General features: G+C 47.0%; 9 non-coding genes and 1 pseudogene across 9 annotated transcripts; 5 read left to right on the forward strand and 5 right to left on the reverse strand.

Moving 5' to 3' along the window:
- Positions 1 to 950: 950 nt before the first annotated feature.
- Positions 951 to 1,021, reverse strand: trnag-gcc (transfer RNA glycine (anticodon GCC)). The gene has a single exon. It is a non-coding gene; the product is annotated as a tRNA-Gly (tRNA).
- A 7,559-nt stretch (positions 1,022 to 8,580) lies between these two features.
- trnar-acg (transfer RNA arginine (anticodon ACG)) lies at positions 8,581 to 8,653 on the reverse strand. Its single transcript has one exon. It is a non-coding gene; the product is annotated as a tRNA-Arg (tRNA).
- Positions 8,654 to 10,277: 1,624 nt separating this feature from the next.
- Positions 10,278 to 10,359, forward strand: trnas-gcu (transfer RNA serine (anticodon GCU)). The gene has a single exon. It is a non-coding gene; the product is annotated as a tRNA-Ser (tRNA).
- A 1,343-nt stretch (positions 10,360 to 11,702) lies between these two features.
- trnas-uga (transfer RNA serine (anticodon UGA)) lies at positions 11,703 to 11,784 on the forward strand. The gene has a single exon. It is a non-coding gene; the product is annotated as a tRNA-Ser (tRNA).
- A 1,695-nt stretch (positions 11,785 to 13,479) lies between these two features.
- trnad-guc (transfer RNA aspartic acid (anticodon GUC)) lies at positions 13,480 to 13,550 on the forward strand. Its single transcript has one exon. It is a non-coding gene; the product is annotated as a tRNA-Asp (tRNA).
- A 4,680-nt stretch (positions 13,551 to 18,230) lies between these two features.
- LOC148631207 (U4 spliceosomal RNA) lies at positions 18,231 to 18,372 on the reverse strand. Its single transcript, XR_015934827.1, has one exon. It is a non-coding gene; the product is annotated as a U4 spliceosomal RNA (small nuclear RNA).
- A 1,198-nt stretch (positions 18,373 to 19,570) lies between these two features.
- LOC148631208 (5S ribosomal RNA) lies at positions 19,571 to 19,689 on the forward strand (annotated as a pseudogene).
- A 348-nt stretch (positions 19,690 to 20,037) lies between these two features.
- Positions 20,038 to 20,201, reverse strand: LOC148631209 (U1 spliceosomal RNA). Its single transcript, XR_015934840.1, has one exon. It is a non-coding gene; the product is annotated as a U1 spliceosomal RNA (small nuclear RNA).
- Positions 20,202 to 21,975: 1,774 nt separating this feature from the next.
- On the forward strand, positions 21,976 to 22,094 carry LOC148631210 (5S ribosomal RNA). Its single transcript, XR_015934850.1, has one exon. It is a non-coding gene; the product is annotated as a 5S ribosomal RNA (ribosomal RNA).
- Positions 22,095 to 22,730: 636 nt separating this feature from the next.
- LOC148631211 (U1 spliceosomal RNA) lies at positions 22,731 to 22,894 on the reverse strand. Its single transcript, XR_015934841.1, has one exon. It is a non-coding gene; the product is annotated as a U1 spliceosomal RNA (small nuclear RNA).
- Positions 22,895 to 23,249: the final 355 nt, after the last annotated feature.

Below are 23,249 nucleotides of genomic sequence, written 5' to 3' on the forward strand. Positions count from 1 at the left end.
TCGGTATTATCTTTCTTATGAAAATGCATTCCTTTCATTACCTTTTACTTTTTAAAATGAACTCAAATTGTGTATAATGTAATAATTTAAGTAGAATAGATTCTAATAATATAATGATCCAGTGTGTTGCACTACTTCACTGCTTCACTGCTCTATGCCGTCTGGAAATAAATCCTCAGACTGCTTACTGCCCTGGGCATGTACCAATAAATTACAGGAGCACATCTATATATCACTGCGATGAAGCAGGAGACACACAATCACTGCAAACACATCCTAAATACAGTGTTCCAGCACCTTTGACCTCATCCAGTACGTATCATTTCTTGAAAGGGATTGCTGTCCGAATGCACATCTGAATCCCAAACAGAATCTCTAGTAAAATACGATCATTTGTGAAACAGGTAAATGACGGTCTCAGGGGCCCATTCCTCATTCTCAAGACACATCTATGCAGTACGTACACCATGCATTGAGCAATAGGGATTAAAGACACCACAGGTAAGGTTAGAAGTCATTCTGACTATATTCTAAAATATTGGACTCATATTCTTATGATGGCAGTCACTTATGATAGTGACAGAGACGCTGTGTTGTAAAAGGGCGCTGTCTTTTGGATGAGATGTAAAACAGAGGTCACAGCGAGCTGAAAAACACGTTTTGAAAAGTGTGCTTTTCCTGCCACAGAAGTTAAATGGGGGTGACCAAAGTTGCCCAAACATGATTATTTCTCTGTCACTATGCTGGGGAATTGGGACCCGCACAGCCCTCAGGGTGAATGCCCCCCCGCCGGCACCATTAACACCGCTTCCAGCTGGAAGCTTTCTTTTTCCCTGTAGCTCACCCTCATCCGGGTACTGACCTGGCTCACACCTGCTTAGCTTCAGTGGGTTTTCAGTTGCGAGTTGCAAGGGGATGCAAGTGATGGAGCCGCTCGCTGCAAAAGCTACTGCATTGGCCGGGAATCGAACCCGAGCCTCCCGCGTGGCAGGCGAGAATTCTACCACTGAACCACCAATGCTCGGTGCCTGGGCCTTCAAAAAAGACGCTTTTTTGGTGCTCTGTGCAAAACGCGTCGACATCTGCTTCCAGCTGCAAAATGCCATTCGCGGACGCTGAAGAACTTATTTCCGAGACAGCGGGTACAAGCAATTGGGCATTTTAAAACCACCAGGAACAGCAAAGAGGCGCGCTTCTTTGCTTGCGCCGGAACACACCGACTGGAGGCGGACAACGTAGTCGGCAGGATTCAAACCTGCACGGGGAGACCCCAATGGATTTCTAGTCCATCACCTAAACCACTCGGCCACGACTACAGAAAGCCCCACCGCCGCTGCGTTCTTGCTACAATCTTACCTGGATCGCGAGGCGCCGGCGGAAGCCTATTTCAAAGTCGTTCTCCGTTTCAAAAAAACATTTCCAAAATACAAGCCTTGCAGACAGACACGCCTCAGAGGACTTAAGGGTGGCTTCATGTCGGAATGATAAAGTCTCCCCGTCCGGACATGAAAATGCCACTTTGTTACACACAAAAAAAGAATCAACAACAGAGAAATGCCCACAAGCATTTGAAAAGCCGCACCACGTCGCACTTGAAATAGCTCTTACATTAGTGGTAGACGCAGGAATCGCCTTTTTATTTACGCTCTTACCAACGCGATGGAAAGACAACAAAGCAAAGCAGAGCAAAACAAAACGAACAAACGAAAACCCTCACGTCCCGCACTTGCATATAACGCCGTTACGTGCCCAAGCGGTATTGTACGTCATCTTAGCGCTGCACCCCGGGGCGTACGGTATATGGGAACGAGCACACGCCACGATTCGTCTCGAATCACTCCCTACAGCTGTAAGGCGCCTTGAAGCGTGCACCCCCAACATTCTTCTTTGCGCATCTGTGAAAGGTAAACTCTTGAGCAAACTCTGAACCAGCTCTAAGGAAACCAATCCGATTAGACGTTACTTTGACTCATCTTTTTACGCTCAGTGCTGGATTGCTCAAACTCCAGCTAGGGTTAGGGTTAGCATTCCCACGCTACTTAGACACTTTGTTTACGCTCAGTGCTGGATTTTGGGAACTTCAGGACGAGTGGGAATTTTCTCCTATATGTCCATTCTGTTTTGTTTTGGAGACTCTTGGCTGCCTATGTTGTACAGTGCAGCGTGAAGAAAACATTTTCCAAAACTGTGTCAGCTCAAAAGTTGTAAGAAAACCTCTCCAGCTGCTTTAACTCTCTTCATTTTTGTCATTTAATGTGACACTCGATGTATAACTGGAGCCTCACCATTTGCAGTTCGACACCACTTTACAGTATATGGCAAAAGCATGGCAGACTGTGCCGGACCGGCAGATAACTTCCGCTTATTTTTACCATATTAAACATTGGAAATCCTCCCACTTGCATTTGTGACACTTGATTTTGGCTCCACCTAAGACACTCTTGAATCTTCAAACACTTTTCTCTTCTCCCGCAACACTCTTGTCTGTCGGCACTATGTGGCAGCGTTGCATGACAACCCCTCTCACCACGGAAAGGAACCTAACAGCTTTGGTAAGAGAGGAGAAAAGGACCTGGCCCGTACAGGGATCGAACCCGAGACCTTGGCATTATTAGCACCACGCTCTAACCAGCTGAGCTAAACGGCCTCACGACAGTGTTCCTCTCTGTGCTGCAAAAATCGATCTCAGGGAATTTCTTTTGCCCTCCTTTGAATAGAAAGCCGTGTAATTCAGTGTACGGGCTTTCTCGTGCAGTTTCATGGTTCTTGTAACCCAAATCCTACACTGGCCTGAAGTGCCCCCCCATTTCACAACAGTTTTCAGCTGATTTAAAATGTACCTAAAGGAGAAGCATTATTGAAGACCATCAATTACCAAGAGCTTTTGTCAAAGGTTTTGGTGGTCATTTTTAATGACCACAGAGCGCTGTGACCTCGGTTTTACATCTCATCCGAAAGACAGCACCCTTTTACAACACAGCATCTCCGTCACTATACTGGGGCATTGGGACCCGCACAGACCTCAGGGTGAGCGCCCCCCCCCGCCGGCACCATTAACACCGCTTCCAGCTGGAAGCTTTGTTTTTCCCTGTAGCTCACCCTCATCCGGGTACTGACCTGGCTCACACCTGCTTAGCTTCAGTGGGTTTTTTGAGTTGCGAGTTGCAAGGGGGTGCAAGTGATGGAGCCGCTCGCTGCAAAAGCCACTGCATTGGCCGGGAATCGAACCCGAGCCTCTTGCGTGGCAGGCGAGAAATCTACCACTGAACCACCAATGCTCAGTGCCTGGGCCTTCAAAAAAGACGCTTTTTTGGTGCTCTGTGCAAAACGCGTCGACATCTGCTTCCAACTGCAAAATGCCATTCGCGGACGCTGAAGAACTTATTTCCAAGGCAGCGGGTACAAGCGATTGGGCGTTTTAAAACCACCAGGAACAGCAAAGAGGCGCGCTTCTTTGCTTGCGCCGAAACACACCGACTGGAGGCGGACAACGTAGTCGGCAGGATTCGAATCTGCGCGGGGAGACGCCAATGGATTTCTAGTCCATGGCCTTAACCACTCGGCCACGACTACAGCAAGCCCCACTGCCGCTGCGTTCTTGCTACAATCTTACCTGGATCGCGAGGCGCCGGCGGAAGCCTATTTCAAAGTCGTTCTCCGTTTCAAAAAAACATTTCCAAAATACAAGCCTTGCAGACAGACACGCCTCAGAGGACTTAAGGGTGGCTTCATGTCGGAATGATAAAGTCTCCCCGTCCGGACATGAAAATGCCACTTTGTTACACACAAAAAAAGAATCAACAACAGAGAAATGCCCACAAGCATTTGAAAAGCCGCACCACGTCGCACTTGAAATAGCTCTTACATTAGTGGTAGACGCAGGAATCGCCTTTTTATTTACGCTCTTACCAACGCGATGGAAAGCAAAACAAAGCAAAGCAGAGCAAAACAAAACGAACAAACGAAAACCCTCATGTCCCGCACTTGCGTATAACGCCGTTACGTGCCCAAGCGGTATTATACGTCATCCTAGCACTGCACCCCGGGGCGTACGGTATATGGGAACGAGCACACGCCACGAATCGTCTCGAATCACTCCCTACAGCTGTAAGGCGCCTTGAAGCGTGCACCCCCAACATTCTTCTTTGCGCATCTGTGAAAGGTAAACTCTTGAGCAAACTCTAAACCAGCTCTAAGGAAACTAATCCGATTAGACGTTACTTTGACTCATCCTTTAAGGGACCTTTGTTAATTGGAGAAATCAATGATTTCGAATGAATTCTGTATGCGTTAAAAGACAGCTATACACAGAAAACATGCAGGACACTGCTCATGATGTTTCCCGAGCCGAAACACAGTGCGTTTTTCCAAGCCATCTGACAAAGCCCGCCCACTGAAAACTGCAGCAGATCGTGTAAAGACGTTCAACTTTGTAACTACTGCACGCACAGGAAGCAGAATAAATTCCTCTTTTCAAACTGTCAAAGGTTTGCTTTGCGAACGCTGCAGGACATCGCACAATCTCTTTTGAACGGGGACAAACGATTTCTTATGAGGCGCACTAAGTACAGACGTTTAAAAAGCTCCACTCATGCCGACCATGCAGCATGAAGAAGCGCAACCTAACGTTTGCATTCCTAGCTCTGTTGCAACCTAGCACTGTTGCATTCCGCGCATCAGTAGCTAAGAGAATATCATTTAAGGCTCTTGTTAATGCTGTTTCAGAAACCAGATTGAAATTTCTCAAGTATATTATTTGAATCCAGATACGATTGACGTTGGGCAACAACTATTCTCTCAAAACTTTTAGATTGAAATGGGACCTTTGAGACAGGCCTGTAGTTGTTAAGAACTTGTGGATCCAAATTTGACTTCTTAAGGAGCGGTCTAACAACCGCTACCTTAAATTGATCAGGTACAACGCCTGACGCAAGCGATGCATTCATCATACTAATTATAGGTCCTGCCAGTCCTTCGAGGGAATCTTTGACTAGCTGAGTGGGGATGGGATCTAGCGAACAGGTGGTTGACTTTGTCTTACGTCTGTGTCCATGAGTCCACCATAAGAAGAAATCTGAACAGGAGTGGTGATCATGCGAGGTCACCACGGAGGAAACCACTGCTCTCCCCCCCAAAAAAAACCACCACTGCCCCTCTCAAGTTTGCTAAAGACCACATGGATGTTCCACAGCAACTCCTGGAACAATGTTCTGTGGACAGACGTGACAAAAGTTGAACTTGTTGGTAAATGTGCACAGCGTTATGTTTGGAGATAACAAAACACTGCATACCAACTCCAAAACCTCATCCCACCTGGGAAGCATGGCGGAGGCTGTACGGCTTGCAATCATCAAGGGACCGATGAATTCAAAGATGTATCAGGAAATTCTACAGCAGAATGTCAGGGTGTCTGCCTGTGATCTAAAACTCGAAAGACGCTGGGTCATGCAGCATGACAAAAACAAAGGAGTACATCAACAACAGAGTGGCTGAAACAGAAGAAATTCCATATTTTGGGATGGCCAAGTAAGAGTCCTGACCCCAATCCCATTGAAGTGCTGTGGCGTGATCTGAAGCAGGCCATTCAGCACAAGACATCCCAAAAATATACATGAACTGAAACAGTTTTGCATAGAGGAATAGGCCAAAATACCTCCTAACCGCTGCTCAGGTCTGACCAGCCACTACAGAAAGTGGGAATTGAGGTTTTTGTCATAAAGGAGGTTCCACTAGCTCCTTAATATAAGGGTTCACGTACTTTTTCCATCAATGACCTTGATTGTTTAAACCATTTGGTCAATAAAGAAACAGCAATGTCAAATGTTGGGCGTGTGTTGTTTGTTAAATCAGACTCTCTTTATTAATTATTATGACTTAGATAAAGATAAGATCACATGTTAGGAGCCATTCATGCAGAAATCCACATCATTCCGAAGGGCTGTTTACAAAAGTTTTTCTCCCAACTGTATGTGAGAGAAAAGCAGAGACGCTCACTGAGTAAGGTGGGGTTGTAGCTTTGCAAATCACAAGGACATTTGTACGCTCAAAATGGGACAGGAGCACCCCAGATGGGACTCAAACCCACAATCCCTGTTTTAGGAGGCCAGTGTCTTAGCCATTAGGCCACTGGGGCATACTGGGTAGGGTCAATCACGCTGATGAGAGACAGTTTTTTTTTCCTTTGCTTTTTCAAAGGGATCCCCAAAATTAGGGAAGTTAGGCAGCAGAAGGTTTACTGTGACCTGAGAAGGACCGGCATCCAATCACGGTGGTACACACACACACGCTCTCACTCATCTGAGCTACACGGCTACCAAGATGATCTCAGTTGCACCGAGCAGGAACGGAACATATTGAACTGATCGACGGCGAATTGTCTCTCAGACAGGCTTTTCACCTCTGAGCTCCCTGACTGACAGTAATCAGCTAGGTAGTGAAACAGTCAGCTGCTTCTAAGCCTTAAACAGCTGCATCTCGGCGCTTCCACAGAGAGATGATTTGAAAGCCAAACATCGCCCATTGGGAACACCTTACTATCACTAGTTTAAGAGACTCTTAAGGTCTTGCAGAGGTGCCTGTCTAATAGCATGCGCTTTGCAAGCTATAGGTGTTTAGGCTGAGGCAGAATGCCTGTTAACAAAATGTTTTTCTAAAGGGGCCTCGCACTCTTTTCCAAGCAATGGTCACCATCCCCACCGAGTGTCACAATGTAGTCATGTCCTAGGACATCACCTGTTAGTCTCCATTTGTCTGCCACCAACACTTTAGGTTACGGGGTCACAACCGCACCCCAAAGACCAGAGGAGCCGTTGGCGTTCTGGCGGCGCAGATTGGGCTGAAGGTGGGGCGCTTGAATCTCGCTGTTGGAGGCCGTCTGAAACTGACCCAAGCCTTTCCCTTGAATTAAATGTAAATAAGAAATGAACCCCAGATGCACATGGAAGCAATCAAGTGTTTCATCCGAGCTGTTTCAAAGACTGCTCAACAGCTTTCCTTTTACAGAGGCCCAACGATTAATGATGGGGGTGCACCCTTCAATGTGCCTTACGACTCTAGGGAGTGATTGAGACGATTCGTAGCGTGTGTTCATTTCCCTCTATTCCCCATGTTGCAGTGGTAAGATGACGTAAATTCCTGCTTCGACACGTAACGGCATTATAATCAAGTACAGGAGCTGAGGGCTTTTGTTTTGTTTCATTTTCTATGGCGTTCATAAGCGCGCAAAACAAAGACAATTCCTGCGTCTAACACGAATGTAAATGCTTTTGAAAGTGCAGTGTGGTGCAGGTTGTAAAATCCTTGTCCACATTTTTGGTTTGTTGATGTTTTTTCTGTCTGCCAAAGTTGCATTTTGACATCTGGACTGGGGGACTTTATCATTTGAACGTGAAGCCAGCCTTAAACCCTCTGAGGCGTGTCTGTCTGCCGCCACGAATCTTGTGAAAGGTATTTTTTTTAACGGAGAGCAACTTTAAAAAGGTTTCCGCAGCCAAATCGCAGTCCGTGTTTGATTATAGGAGGAATGCGGCAGCGGCGAGCTCGCATTTGTCCTGCTCGAGTGGTTAAGGCGATGGGCTCGAAATGCGTTGGGGCTTCCCCGCGTAGGTTCGAAACCTGCCGACTCCGGCGTCTGCCGCACGTCGCCTTGTGCCTGCGCGGCAGAGGCGAAGTGCCGCTTTCCCTTTCCTGGTACTATAACAACGCGAAATCGCTTGGACCCGCTGCCATGGAAATCAATTCTTCAGATAACTACACATTTTGCGTTCGCACCTCTGGTGCTCTACTTATGCCTTTGAAAACCTAATGAATAAAGCTGAAAGAACCGACACGATATGTAGGTGCTGGTAAAGCACGCAGTAAAGAACTGTTAACAGCAAGGGTTTCAGTGGGTTAACTGAGGAGAAGGCGTGATCGCTAATTGTTGACTTTTTATTTGGTGTTAGAAACACTCTTACTGTGCATGACGTGCAACAAATGTAGCCACAGAAATTGCATCACGCTTTCATGTATGCTATTGCAGACACCAACGTTGCCTAGATAGAAAACCGAAATAGCCGTGGGTTTGCTTGCTGGTCTGAAGGATCTCTCTTCGAATCTCTATCATTTGTCAATGGAAGTAAAAGGCGCTGCAATCTCATACGTTCAGAATCAAACCCGCAGCTGTTGTTCGACTTTATTTCTTGACTAATTACAACTGAGTGTCGCATGAGCAGTTACATAAACTTGTCTGGTATATTTGAACACAAATGCCGTTCTTCAATTAAAACTAACAGTACATTGTCAGGGACATTCAGTTCTATACAAACAAGAGACAGACAAGAGAATATTTCTACCGTTCATGTGGACTACGTGTTGACTTACTGATCGGAATAATTGAAAGGTTCGGGCTCATAGCCGATGCAGTGCGTGCTAATTAGAACAGCAACGCTGAGCTCTCAGCACCGTACTGAGCCCAGGTGTTTTTCTAAAGCTGTCAGGTGCAGTTCATTTACATGAAGGAAATCTCTTACTGGGTACGATTACAATGCAGTAAGTAGCACAGACTACTTAGGGAGTAGCCCGATGCGTTTAAAAACGACCCGAGCCAGGCAGGAGTCGAACCTGCAATCTCCTGATCCGTAGTCAGACGCGTTATCCATTGCGCCACTGGCCCTGCTGTGACACTGCAGGACTGTAACCCAGTGAGATGAGCACTGCACCTAGTAAAATATTACCCCCGGTCCATTCTTTTCCAAAAGTGAGAAACACCTGTTTTCTACATTTTGTCTGTTTTAAAACCATATCTCTTTAAACCAAACCAAGAGTTTGTCTTTTGCACTGATATTCTGATTCATTTCGATTTCAAAGAAAAAAAAAACATTATCTTCCAAAGCATCATAAAATTGTCCATTCTTCCAGACTCTACTTCTCTCTTGTAGTAGTACAGCAGACCTTTCCAGGTGAGCAGATCACAGAGTCCGAAATATGCTTCCTCCATCAAGCAAAGTACCTGAACATGACTCTGTCTTCATAAAAGCGCCCCTGTAATAAAGAAATTAAATCCGAAATCAAGAGGGCAGTTGCCTACTGAAGTTCAAGAAGTCATCAATTTTAACCTAGCAACACATTAAAGGCTGCATCTATACAAGTACGATTCTAGAAATGCTCACCAGATTACGTTTTAAGAAGGAACTGCGCCTCAGGTTCCGCCGAGATCTTAACTTGGATGGCAGGATTCAGAGTCCGGAGTGCGGACTGATGGCGCACGGAGGGTCCACATACTGTGGATCCCTCAGTTTTCTTCCGCGTGTTTAAACCGCCAGCGTGTGACTCCCCTGTCCCCGTGACCTCATTGCTCTGCTCTCGCCTCTGTGCAGCTGAGCCCGACTCATGGTAAAGTGGAAAAAAATATGCCCTCATTGTGGGATTTACTCTGGATCGAGGATAGATGTCACCTTTTTATCGTTGAACAGGATGTATGTGATGTGGCGACTAGGTTCAATTTTGTATCCTTTTAAAAGATTAAGGACTGGGGTGAGCGTGATTTACCACCCTTTCAGCTAAGAACCCGACATGAGCACCGTTTAAGCTGCATAGACTCGGTCGTTTAACTCTTCTCCATTAGCAGGGTTAAGGTTAAAGAAAAAAAACATTGCTGACTTCTTTTTTTTTGCCAGCCGCTAGCGCTGATTAGCAATGTTTGTATTTCATGTTTTGCAAGTTCCATCCATTTTAAGAAAAACAAGTCGCGTTAAAGACAGGAAATGAATACTTGCATTTAATTAAGTCTAGCCGTAGGCGGTTGTCTGTAAGGACCAGTTCTGTTCGAGAAGACAGAACAAAGAAGGCAACACTGGGATTCGGACTCAGGATCTCCTGTTTAAGAGACAAGCGCTTTAACCAACTAAGCAATGGCGCCCCGGTAGTGTTGTCCTTTTGCAGCCACTTGGACACACCACTCAGACACATCTGCATTCGGTGTGTGCTCCGCCTGCTCGCTGAGCAAGTTGCCACCTTTACATACAATAGCAACATCGACACCAAGAGAAAGGATGACAAATGGCTTTTATCTGGAACTTTTCATGTCCAAGGAGCTTAATGTGCTTTCTGTGTACAACAGGGCCACTGAACTCCACACTGGCCACTGAACCACAGCAGTGGCTTGCTGGCTTGACATCTCCCAAGGAAAATGTTGAAATCGCATGTGGAACAGGAAAATGACCCTCGAGTATGAGGGAAAAAAAAGAAAAAGATCATCTGGAGCGCGCCAACCCATGTCTGGACAGCCCAGTTTCATCGACGAGGTGGCCGAGTGGTTAAGGCGATGGACTGCTAATCTATTGTGCTCTGCACGCATGGGTTCGAATCCCATCCTCGTCGCTCTCTACGTTTGACGTTGGCTCTCCTTTTGTTTGCTCCAGTACTAGAGCCTTACATTTTCTAGCGGTGGCTGAACATGGTATAGTAGGCTAACGTTGGTATCGAGCAGTGGTAGTAACAGTATTTACGTGCCGCTGCTGCCAAGTGGCTCTGGGTTGAGACCGCGTTTTCACTTACTTGCAGCACAAACGGAGAAAGCGATTTTTGACAGTCTCTCGAGAGACTGCGCTAGGTGTTTAGGGATAGACTTTGTCAGTTCCCCCTGGGATGATGGCCTCTCAAATAGTTTGTGATTCCTCTAGACGTTTATACAGTAGAGGCCTGCTTCGTGGCTTAAATCCAAGCTAAGGAAACGAGTTAGAGGTCTGATGCAGAACTGCGAATTCAATGAAGGGGAACACTACAGTACATTGCACTGTATGTGTGAGGAAAGCTGCCCCCTTCTGTTCCTTGTCGACCGAACAGAGGACTGTAAAGGATACCGCCAAGAAACTTTAGGATGCTGGTTGGAATCCAGCTCCAAAGAAGCCCCTTTGGGTGTTATGTAATCAAAAAGTAAGAACAGAGAATCTCCCTTTGATCAAAAGCGCAACAGAACTGTTTTCCGTGGAGCAGGTTTCAGACCCGTAGACCTGTTTTATTTGTAGGGCAGGGCGCATTCCCAAACGCGAATCTCCTGTTTTAGAAATGCTTTGGGCGGCGTGAAGTGAAAATAAGAAGTGGGCTCCAGATGCACATGGAAGCAATCAAGTGTTTCATCCGAGCTGTTTCAAAGACTGCTCAACAGCTTTCCTTTTACAGAGGCCCAACGATTAATGATGGGGGTGCACCCTTCAATGTGCCTTACGACTCTAGGGAGTGATTGAGACGATTCGTAGCGTGTGTTCATTTCCCTCTATTCCCCATGTTGCAGTGGTAAGATGACGTAAATTCCTGCTTCGACACGTAACGGCATTATAATCAAGTACAGGAGCTGAGGGCTTTTGTTTTGTTTCATTTTCTATGGCGTTCATAAGCGCGCAAAACAAAGACAATTCCTGCGTCTAACACGAATGTAAATGCTTTTGAAAGTGCAGTGTGGTGCAGCTTGTAAAATCCTTGTCCACATTTGTGGTTTGTTGATGTTTTTTCTGTCTGCCAAAGTTGCATTTTGACATCCGGACGGGGAGACTTTATCATTTGAACGTGAAGCCAGCCTTAAACCCTCTGAGGCGTGTCTGTCTGCCGGCATGTATCTTGTGAAAGGTATTTTTTTTAACGGAGAGCGACTTTAAAAAGGTTTCCGCAGCCACCTCACACTCCGTGTTAGATTATAGGAGGAATGCGGCGGCGGCGAGCTCGCTGTAGTCGTGGCCGAGTAGTTAAGGCGATGGATTTGAAATCCATTGGGGACTCCCCACTCAGGTTCGAATCCTGCCGACTACGGCGTCTGCCGCACGTCACCTTGTGCCTGTGCGGCAAAGGCGAAGTGCTGCTTCTCCTTTCCTGGTACTATAAAAATGCTACATCGCTTGGTCCTGCTTCCATGGAAAGCAGTTCTTCAGGTAGTTCTACTCTCTTACCAAAGCTGTTAGGTTCCTTTCCGTGGTGAGATGGGTTGTCATGCAACGCTGCCACATAGTGCCGACAGACAAGTGTGTTGCGGGAGAAGAGAAAAGTGTTTGAAGATTTAAGAGTGTCTTAGGTGGAGCCAAAATCAAGTGTCACAAATGCAAGTGGGAAGATTTCCAATGTTTAATATGGTCAAAATAAGCGGAAGTTACCAGCTGGTCCGGCACAGTCTGCCATGCTTTTGTCATATACTGGAAAGTGGTGTGGAACTGGGTGTCGAACTGGAGCCTCACCATTTGCATATGTGAGGCTCCAGTTATACATCGAGTGTCACATTAAATGACAAAAATGAAGAGAGTTAAAGCACCTGGAGAGGTTTTCTTACAACTTTTGAGCTGACACAGTTTTGGAAAATGTTTCCTTCACGCTGCACTGAACAACATAGGCAGCCAAGAGTCTCCAAAACAAAACAGAATGGACAGATAGGAGAAAATTCCCATTCGTCCTGAAGTTCCCAAAATCCAGCACTGAGCGTAAACAAAGTGTCTAAGTAGCGTGGGAATGCTAACCCTAACCCTAGCTGGAGTTTGAGCAATCCGGCACTGAGCGTAAGAAGATGAGTCAAAGTAACGTCTAATCGGATTAGTTTCCTTAGAGCTGGTTCAGAGTTTGCTCAAGAGTTTACCTTTCACAGATGCGCAAAGAAGAATGTTGGGGGTGCACGCTTCAAGGCGCCTTACAGCTGTAGGGAGTGATTCGAGACGATTCGTGGGGTGTGCTCGTTCCCATATACCGTACGACCCGGGGTGCAGTGCTAGGATGACGTACAATACCGCTTGGGCACGTAACGGCGTTATATGCAAGTGCAGGACGTGAGGGTTTTCGTTTGTTTGTTTTGTTTTGCTCTGCTTTGCTTTGTTTTGCTTTCCATCGCGTTGGTAAGAGCGTAAAGAAAAAGGCGATTCCTGTGTCTACCACTAATGTAAGAGCTATTTCAAGTGCGACGTGGTGCGGCTTTTCAAATGCTTGTGGGCATTTCTCTGTTGTTGATTCTTTTTTTGTGTGTAACAAAGTGGCATTTTCATGTCCGGACGGGGAGACTTTATCATTTTGACATGAAGCCACCCTTAAGTCCTCTGAGGCGTGTCTGTCTGCAAGGCTTGTATTTTGGAAATGTTTTTTTGAAACGGAGAACGACTTTGAAATAGGCTTCCGCCGGCGCCTCGCGATCCAGGTAAGATTGTAGCAAGAACACAGCGGCAGTGGGGCTTGCTGTAGTCGTGGCTGAGTGGTTAAGGCGATGGACTAGAAATCCATTGGGGTCTCCCCGCACAGGTTCCAATCCTGCCGACTACGTTGTCCGCCTTCAGTCGGTTTGTTTCGGCACAAGCAAAGAAGCGCGCCTCTTTGCTGTTCCTGGTGGTTTTAAACCGCCCAATCGCTTGTACCCGCTGCCTTGGAAATAAGTTCTTCAGCGTCCGCAAATGGCATTTTGCAGCTGGAAGCAGATGTCGACGCGTTTTGCACAGAGCACCAAAAAACCTTCTTTTTTGAAGGCCCAGGCACTGAGCATTGGTGGTTCAGTGGTAGAATTCTCGCCTGTCACGTGGGAGGCTCGGGTTCGATTCCCGGCCAATGCAGTGGCTTTTGCAGCAAGCGGCTCCATCACTTGCATCCCCTTGCAACTCGCAACTCAAAAAACCCACTGAAGCTAAGCAGGTGTGAGCCAGGTCAGTTCCTGGATGAGGATGAGCTACAGGGAAAAACAAAGCTTCCAGCTGGAAGTGGTGTTAATGGTGCCGGCGGGGGGGCGCTCACCCTGAGGTCTGTGCGGGTCCCAATGCCCCAGTATAGTGACGGAGATGCTGTGTTGTAAAAGGGTGCTGTCTTTTGGATGAGATGTAAAACCGAGGTCACAGCGCTATGTGGTCATTCAAAATGACCACCAAAACCTTTGACAAAAGCTCTTGGTAATTGATGGTCTTCAATAATGCTTCTCCTTTAGGTACATTTTAAATCAGCTGAAAAATGCTGTGAAATGGGGGGGCACTTCAGGCCAGTGTAGGATTTGGGTTACAAGAACCATGAAACTGCACGAGAAAGCCCGTACACTGAATTACACGGCTTTCTATTCAAAGGAGGACAAAAGAAATTCCCTGAGTTTGATTTTTTGCAGCACAGAGAGGAGCACTGTCGTGAGGCAGGTTAGCTCAGTTGGTTAGAGCGTGGTGCTAATAACACCAAGGTCGTGGGTTTGAGCCCTGTACGGGCCAGGTCTAGGTCTAGGTCTAGGTCCAGGTCCAGGTCCCTGTTTGTGAAACAGGCAAATGACTGTCTCAGGGGCCCATTCCTCATTCTCAAGACACATGTATGCAGTATGTACACTGTGCATTGAGCAATAGGGACTGAATACACCACAGGTAAGGTTAGAAGTCATTCTGAGGTGCCACAAGTGAGGGATACAGCTAGGCATCCAAAATGTAGGGTTTGAGACCCTTCAGGAGTACTGCATCCTTTGAGACAGACCCGTGCATGTTAAACAAATGATCATTTCTTTCGGCATTAGGGACTAAATATACTAAACATATGATGCTAAAATGTTATTTTCACATATATTAATGTAATAAATGATTGCTTATGCTTTATAAACAAATCTAATTAAAATAAAAGCTTAAGTTTTGTATTTATCTTGTACCATAGAACATGATTTGCTTTGTATTTCAAGCCCACAAAGTGTCCAAATGTTCTATGATCATTTCTTTTAGCATTAGGGACTAAATATACCAAACGTATGATGCTAAAATCCTGAAAAAAGGATGTGCTCCATCTCGTCAGTAGATTGGATTCCAAAACTGATTTGGGTCAATATACATTACCTTTGAAATTAAAGTACAGTCTACTGTAGGGAACCATCAACTTAGAAAGCATTGGCCTTCCCTGGGGGTCAGGTAGGTGCAAAAGATAAACCTTTATCCTATCTTTATCTTAAGATAAGTGGCCAAGCAGTATTTTTCCAAGTTTCACCAAGCACATCATGTTGCCATAGTAGACAAAGTTCTATAAAATGTTAAATAACTTTTAAAAAAAGCATCTTGGTCTTACAGTACTGTACAAGGTGAATTAAACTGTCCCTGGTAATAAAAAGTAATTAGAAGCATCTCAGAAACTTTATCTCTAGAAACATTAGCTGTTTTATATCATGTAATTTAGTGTGATGTTGTCAGAATTCAAGGACATTATCACACACAGAAATTGGTTCAGTTAAATCTAAAAAACACAGCTAAACATGGGTTTAAATGTAACAGAAGTCTTACCTCTTGTCAAAAGATTTAATTCAATAAGCGATGTAATAAATGATTGCTTATGCTTTATAAAGAAATCTAATTAAAATAAAAGCTTAAGTTTTGTATTTATCTTGTACCATAGAACATGATTTTCTTTGTATTTGAAGCCCACAAAGTGTCCAAATGATGCACTACATGATATAAGGAAGATTATCACATGCATATCGGTATTATCTTTCTTATGAAAATGCATTCCTTTCATTACCTTTTACTTTTTAAAATGAACTCAAATTGTGTATAATGTAATAATTTAAGTAGAATAGATTCAGGTAGGAAATATAGAGTCATGATGTTTATGGCTGACATCATTTCACATGGGTGAATTTTAAGCTAAGAAATAAAAACATTTACAATGAAGATACCATTGCTTAATTTTAAATGCCTTTAAAAAATAAATACCTCCTGAGAATAATTTGCCACTCCCAGATCCTTGGTAAGGTACTGTTTGAATCCAATCAGGAGAGGAGCATCCAGGGAGTGCTTTCTATAGAGTCCAGCTTGGGCCACTCTCTTCCGGCCTGCTGATACTTTTTAACTACTCAGGGCCTGTAAGGATATAAAACACCGGTTTAAACATTTTATACCTATAAGACAAATTAGAATTTTAGTAAAAAATAGATACATCTGAATAATAAAAAGTCTTACTGCTGATAGAGTTCTTCAGAGCTCACATCTTCCCCTTCCTTATCCGCTTCTGTTTCAGTTTCTAGAGCAACCTCTGGCATCTCTTCCTCCTGGACAGCGGCCTCTTGCTCAGGGCCGCTGGAATGCAGGTAGATTCTTTTCAACATGCTTTTACATAATATGTTGTAACAATGATTTCAAAAAGAAACTACAGAAGCCTTACAGATTAAAAATATCTCACCTTGCCAATGTGTCTTCAGGCTTCCCATGTACAAAAAGGCCCAAGGACTCTAGCAGTCTTACAACCACTATCCTGTTTGCCTCACCAGACACGATCTCTATTCTGTGGTAATCCACGATGACCCCGTTCTTCAGGTGATTCATCATGTCCTCCCTCGCCTGTTGAGAGGCCATCCTGATCTTTTCTGCCGTGGCGTGCTTCATACACGCCCTCTTCAAGTGAGCAGGAAGCTGATCAAGAGTATTCAGGCACATCTTGCACACCAGGGGAATCCTCGCGGGTTTCCTTTGAAAATAAATAATACCATCTGTGTATAGAAACAAGCTAAGACTGATTTCTTAAATTATCCTTAATTTTCTCTCTCATAGTTTGAGCATAATGATTTTATTGCATTTATATAAGAATTGCTCATTGCTCCTAAATAAATAATGGTTTCATAAAAAAGTGAACACTTACTTGGTCTCAGTCACAGACTTTCCAATAGAAGCCATTGTGGAGTTCAGCAACTGCAGGTCCTAGAAGTGGGGAAGGAATTTTAAAAGAGAAATTGAATTACAATACAGAAGGAATGGCTGAGGGATCACTGAAATATATATATACAAATTCCAAAGACTGAGTCCATATAGAAACAACTACCTTTCATTTTCAGTATAAAAAAAAAAACATTATCTTCCAAAGCATCATAAAATTGTCCCTTCTTCCAGACTCTACTTCTCTCTTGTAGTAGTATAGCAGACCTTTCCAGGTGAGCAGATCACAGAGTCCAAAATGAGCTTCCTCCATCAAGCAAAGTACCTGAACATGACTCTGTCTTCATAAAAGTGCCCCTGTAATAAAGAAATTAAATCCGAAATCAAGAGGGCAGTTGCCTACTGAAATACAAGAAGTCATCAATTTTAACCTAGCAACACATTAAAGGCTGCATCTATACAAGTACGATTCTAGAAATGCTCACCAGATTACGTTTTAAGAAGGAACTGCGCCTCAGGTTCCGCCGAGATCTTAACTCGGATGGCAGGATTCAGAGTACGGAGTGCGGACTGATGGCGCACGGAGGGTCCATATACTGTGGATCCCTCAGTGATCTTCCGCGTATTCAAACCGCCAGCGTGTGACTCCCCTGTCCCCGTGACCTCATTGCTCTGCTCTCTCCTCTGTGCAGCTGAGCCCGACTCACGGTAAAATGGAAAAAAATATGTCCTCGACGTGAGATTTATTCTGGAGCGAGCCAGTGTTGCGCATAGCTGCCTTCAAAGCAGTTAACCCAGGTTCGATTCCCGGCCAACGCATTAGCGAATGTTTTCAAATGCTGTCATGAGCCTTGGATTGTGACTAGCAAAACGAAGCCTTTTGAAAGAGCTAAAGCACTGCAAAACGGAATTGAAGGAGAATCTTACAGGGGATTCTGAGCAGTGTCTGCATACATGCAGTCAGATAAAGGTGCTGAAAGCTTGAGCTACTCTCAATGTCATGCTGCCCTTCCCCGGAGTAAATCTGTTACATTGAAAGAATGCTTCTGGCAGGTTCAAAAAGGGACCCTTGTTAATTGGAGAAATCAATGATTTCGAATGAATTCTGTATGCGTTAAAAGACAGCTATACACAGAAAACATGCAGGACACTGCTCATGATGTTTCCCGAGCCGAAACACAGTGCGTTTTTCCAAGCCATTTGACAAAGCCCACCCACTGAAAACTGCAGCAGATCGTGTAAAGACGTTCAACTTTGTAACTACTGCACGCACAGGAAGCAGAATAAATTCCTCTTTTCAAACTGTCAAAGGTTTGCTTTGCGAACGCTGCAGGACATCGCACAATCTCTTTTGAATGGGGACAAACGATTTCTTATGGGGCGCAGTAAGTACAGACGTTTAAAATGCTCCACTCATGCCGACGATGCAGCATGAAGAAGCGCAACCTAACGTTTGACAGACAAAAGCCAGGCGCCGCTACGAGCAATATGAAATCATACTGACAGCACACGGCGTTTCGCGCTGACACAAAAGTAATCTCGACAGACGCTGTTCTCTGCATAAAGCTGAAAGAGCTAAAGACCGTTTCTTTCTACCATGATATCACCGTGACCAAATCTGTCTTTAAACACCTTGCTCAGTCTCTGACGAGACTGTCAAAAATTGCTTTCGCCGATTGTATTGCAAACCGGCGGAAGTGGGGTATTGGGAAAAGTTTTCAACTAGCAATAATCGCGCCTCGGATAAACCTCACAGGCTACGATACTGCCACTGCGCAAAGCTGACGGTTGCCAGGCAACCGCGGGGATCCTATGGAAATCGTTATCGATCGTCTCATGGCATGTCGTTGCTATAACGCTTCATATTTGTCGTCTTCTTCTTCTTCTAGCTTGAGGTTTTGAAGAATTTCATGACAGACAAGGGCTCCGTTGGGAACAAAGGGCGTTGTGAGAAAACCGTTGCTTATTTTCAGCAGCAGAAATACAACCCTTTAAATACAAGATGACAGAACAATGACGAAGGGCGTGCCGGGAGGAACTCATGCACTACAGAGGAAAGGGGGCGGGCACGTACAGTTCACATTCAAGCCACAAGTACTCTTCTTGGATGTTGCACAAACAAATCCTAACGTCTTGAAAGCATTGCAGCATGTTTGTGTCCCACTTCCCGTGGCTGCGGGACGACTGACACGAACGGAAAAACACAATCTGTGGCGTTTAGCGTGACATAGTCGTGCAGGCATCGTGCTGTCTCACTGCAATATTATACCGCTGGAGGAAACAGTCCATCTGGCCATGAAACTCATTTGAACGTCTAGCTACAGCAACTAACAATATCATGATTTATTCAGGATGTGTGGAATCAGCACGTCCCGGAGACAGCTTCCGAAATCGTGAGCATTCTCTGGTGGTAGGGGCGTTCAAGATGGTGCTCAGGTGGGAGGTAAACTTTAGTGGTTGGGGAGTTTTTTTGAGTTTTTCATGACCTGAATGTTAATTTTTGCTTTTTTTGACTACAGAAAAATAAGGACTTAACACTAGTTGTTTAAACTTCAGTTATAATTGAAAGAAAAAACGATTTTTTTTTAGGTTTAAAAAGTCTGATATGAGTAACACTGGGAAAAGAAAAGAGAGTGCTGGGTCTTCGAAGGAGAATTCTAAGATACCTCAATCGTATATGTATAGCACTACAAAAAAATCGATGGCAACTAAAGGGAAAAGTGAAGCAGCTGCAGGGGCAGCAAGAGGGCTGTGCACTGAAGACTTGCCTGGTGCTCCTCCGTGCAGATTGTTTGTCCTCCTCCAGTGCGGGACGAGCCAACACAAGGGAGCGCATTCGCCAACATCCAGGCACGCAATGCGATTTGGAAAGCAGCTCCTTTCCAAAGAGTTGCACACGAACGATCCTTCAGTCCCGCTCGGGGGACACGGAGCCCCCGCCACACACAGCTTCAAGTAGCGAGTCAGGTGGCGGGGTTTTCGCTTACGGCCACACCACCCTGAACACGCCTGATCTCGTCTGATTTTGGAAGCTAAGCAGGGTTGGTCCTGGTTAGTACTTGGATGGGAGACTGCCTGGGAATACCAGGTGCTATAAGCTCTTGCTCTCCCGGCCAGCAGGGGTCGCCGTTGGTGCCGTAGGCTTTGGGAGGAAAACCTGCAGGATGGAAAGGTGATCTATAGCCTCATCTCTAGAGACGTTTTGTTGCTGTGGCATGTGTGTGACCCATATTCAAAAAAAAAAACCCCGTCTGTAAAACGAATATCGAAGCTGCCTCTAAATCTGCAAATGAAGATGAGTCGATAAACCACTCGTTTTTCTAAAAGCCTAACTAAAAGCCAGCGAGAACCAGCAGCGGCGTCCACTCCTGTTGAACCGGGATCCTTCCGCAGCCACGCAGCTCGTGGTGTCCTAACCCTCCCGTATCTGATTTTGGACCAAGCACATCAGGGGAGAGCGCGAACGCAGTCCCCCACTACCAGAAATTATGCAGTCGAGATTCCCACATTTGGGGAATTCGCAGGGGTCAGCACAGCCGGAGTGCAATGGCCGAGCCTCGCCCTGGGTGAACCTCCTTCTTGATCAAGGTATCTCCCCTGCCAGGTAAGTATGAGTTAAACAGGCCCTGCAAGCGGCCCGCACCCACAGCACAAATCGCGCAGCCTAGGCCACCTCCTCGCCCCGCACGCCACCGCCTCCTGCTGGGCCCACTCTTTCACACACTCACACGCCACACTAACACTCAAAAGTGTGGGCAAAACGAGAAAACGAGCGCGCCGTTTCCTACACATCTGCAGTCGCCGTTGCGCATTCGCAGCATGTCCCGGGATGCAATTCGGCCTCATTTGCATAACTCCAGACCGGCAGATCGCCACGCAAGCTCGCGACGTGCGCCTGCCACACACCGAACAAACCTTTTCAGCAATTTCCAAAAAACGGGCCTGCTCGCCTGCCCACAAGGCTCCGTCTCTTACCTGCTCTCCAGAGCCTGCTGCCTTCTGTGCTTTTCTCTCGGCACCGCTGCAGCGCACACAACTCCTGCAGCGGGAGGGGGGGGGAAAGTTCCCGCGCTCCGCCGCAGGGAAGGCTCGCTCCGTGCGCACACGTCCTTTCGATGCCAGTCCAACAAGTGCTCCGCATTAGCTGCGTCGGGGCTCCGGCGTGTCGCACCTCACCTCACCTCGCACTGCCCCCTCCTTGAATGTCTGCCGCTGGGCATGCCCCGCTCTCCTCCGCCTTATCTTATCGCGTGTGAGCACCGACAATGGCCACAATGCCGGGGAATGGCACCTGTAAAGTGTTAATTGGGGCACAGGAACAGCCCGTCTCGTCTCGGGGGGGCCGGCTTCAGAGACAATACAGCAAACACAGCGGGGCGGGGGAAGAAGACGACACCACACATGCGGGTACATTCAGCTCCGGCGGGAACGAGACATTTGTCGGTCTTTTCAAGTGCCGAGAGCCGAGCAATCCTTCACTTGTATCGTTTCTCCCCGGTGACTAGATCTGGCCCTGCGACTCTCGACTGGGCTCACCCCCGGGGCAGCCCAGCAGGTGTGAGCCTGGCCGGCACCCGGATGGGAGATTCCACCCCGGAAAAGCTCCGGTTGCTGCTGCTCCTGCAAGAGGTGTGACTGGGACCAGTAGGGAGCGCTCACCCTGCGGGCTGTGTGGCTCTCTTACGCCCCAGCCTCCTGATGGCGACACTCTGCTGCACAAACAGAGGTCAAACCGAGGTCCCGACCCTCCTTGGCCATTAGGAAACCCCAGGGCGTCTCTCAAAAAGAGATGCCGGGGGTGTCCCTCTGGTGTAAGTGCTCCCCTTTACCCATCAGTCGGGGTCTCCTCCTAATCCCCGTCTCACCTGTAACAATCAATGACGAGGCCCCCCTGTCCGTGAGATTTAGTACTCGCGCAAGAGACCGGGGGCAGAGCGCGAACGCGGTCCCCCGCCCCCCACAAAGTGCGCGCTCCGGGTCCTGCAACACAGCGGAAGGGCAGCGAGAAGGAGCCTCTTGCTCTGACGCCGCAAGGCCACAAGAGGGCGGAGGCGCCGCGCGCCCGGCCGACGTGTTGGACCGGTGCGCTTTACGTGCTGAAATAAACACGCGAAAGCCCCGAAATGTTTCCAGAGTGCTGTGCACTGGAGGTTTTTGTCTGGTGAAGACTTGCCTGGTGCTCCTCCGTGCAGATTGTTTGTCCTCCTCCAGTGCGGGACGAGCCAACACAAGGGAGCGCATTCGCCAACATCCAGGCACGCAATGCGATTTGGAAAGCAGCTCCTTTCCAAAGAGTGGCACACGAACGATCCTTCAGTCCCGCTCGGGGGGCACGGAACCCCCGCCACACACAGCTTCAAGTAGCGAGTCAGGCGCCGGGGCTTTCGCTTACGGCCACACCACCCTGAACACGCCCGATCTCGTCTGATCTCGGAAGCTAAGCAGCGTCGGGCCTGGTTAGTACTTGGATGGGAGACTGCCTGGGAATACCAGGTGCTGTAAGCTTTTGCTCTCCCGGCCAGCAGGGGTCGCCGTTGGTGCCGTAGGCTTTGGGAGGAAAACCTGCAGGATGGAAAGGTGATCTATAGCCTCATCTCTAGAGATGTTTTGTTGCTGTGGCATGTGTGTGACCCATATTCAAAAAAAAAAACCCATCTGTAAAACAAATATCGAAGCTGCCTCTAAATCTGCAAATGAAGATGAGTCGATAAACCACTCGTTTTTCGTATAACTAGACATATATTCATTTCTTACCGATTTCATTCATTGAGCACGGATACAATAGAGGTACAGCCATTCACTGTTTGACATGTCTGCACTGGTACAGAACCGAGCAATCAGAAAACGGGTGAAACTGTCTTTAGACTCAGCATACAGTACCGAGGCCCCCCATGACCAAATAAAGGCTAACCTCGATAATCAGCCTAAAGAACGCAGACTACAGCAAAACGACTGACTTTGAAAAGGGAATGAACGTCCGGAAGGAGTAGTGGAACTAGCTTGAGATGCTTCTCCGGACCCCTAACTAAAAGCCAGCGAGAACCAGCAGCGGCGTCCACTCCTGTCGAACCGGGATCCTTCCGCAGCCACGCAGCTCGTGGTGTCCTAACCCTCCCGTATCTGATTTTGGACCAAGCACATCAGGGGAGAGCGCGAACGCAGTCCCCCACTACCAGAAATTATGCAGTCGAGATTCCCACATTTGGGGAATTCGCAGGGGTCAGCACAGCCGGAGTGCAATGGCCGAGCCTCGCCCTGGGTGAACCTCCTTCTTGATCAAGGTATCTCCCCTGCCAGGTAAGTATGAGTTAAACAGGCCCCTGCAAGCGGCCCGCACCCACAGCACAAATCGCGCAGCCTAGGCCACCTCCTCGCCCCGCACGCCACCGCCTCCTGCTGGGCCCACTCTTTCACACACTCACACGCCACACTAACACTCAAAAGTGTGGGCAAAACGAGAAAACGAGCGCGCCGTTTCCTACACATCTGCAGTCGCCGTTGCGCATTCGCAGCATGTCCCGGGATGCAATTCGGCCTCATTTGCATAACTCCAGACCGGCAGATCGCCACGCAAGCTCGCGACGTGCGCCTGCCACACACCGAACAAACCTTTTCAGCAATTTCCAAAAAACGGGCCTGCTCGCCTGCCCACAAGGCTCC

Source organism: Lepisosteus platostomus, unplaced genomic scaffold, assembly GCF_059453375.1.
Source record: "Lepisosteus platostomus isolate fLepPlt1 unplaced genomic scaffold, fLepPlt1.hap1 Scaffold_79_H1, whole genome shotgun sequence".
Taxonomy (NCBI): domain Eukaryota; kingdom Metazoa; phylum Chordata; class Actinopteri; order Semionotiformes; family Lepisosteidae; genus Lepisosteus; species Lepisosteus platostomus.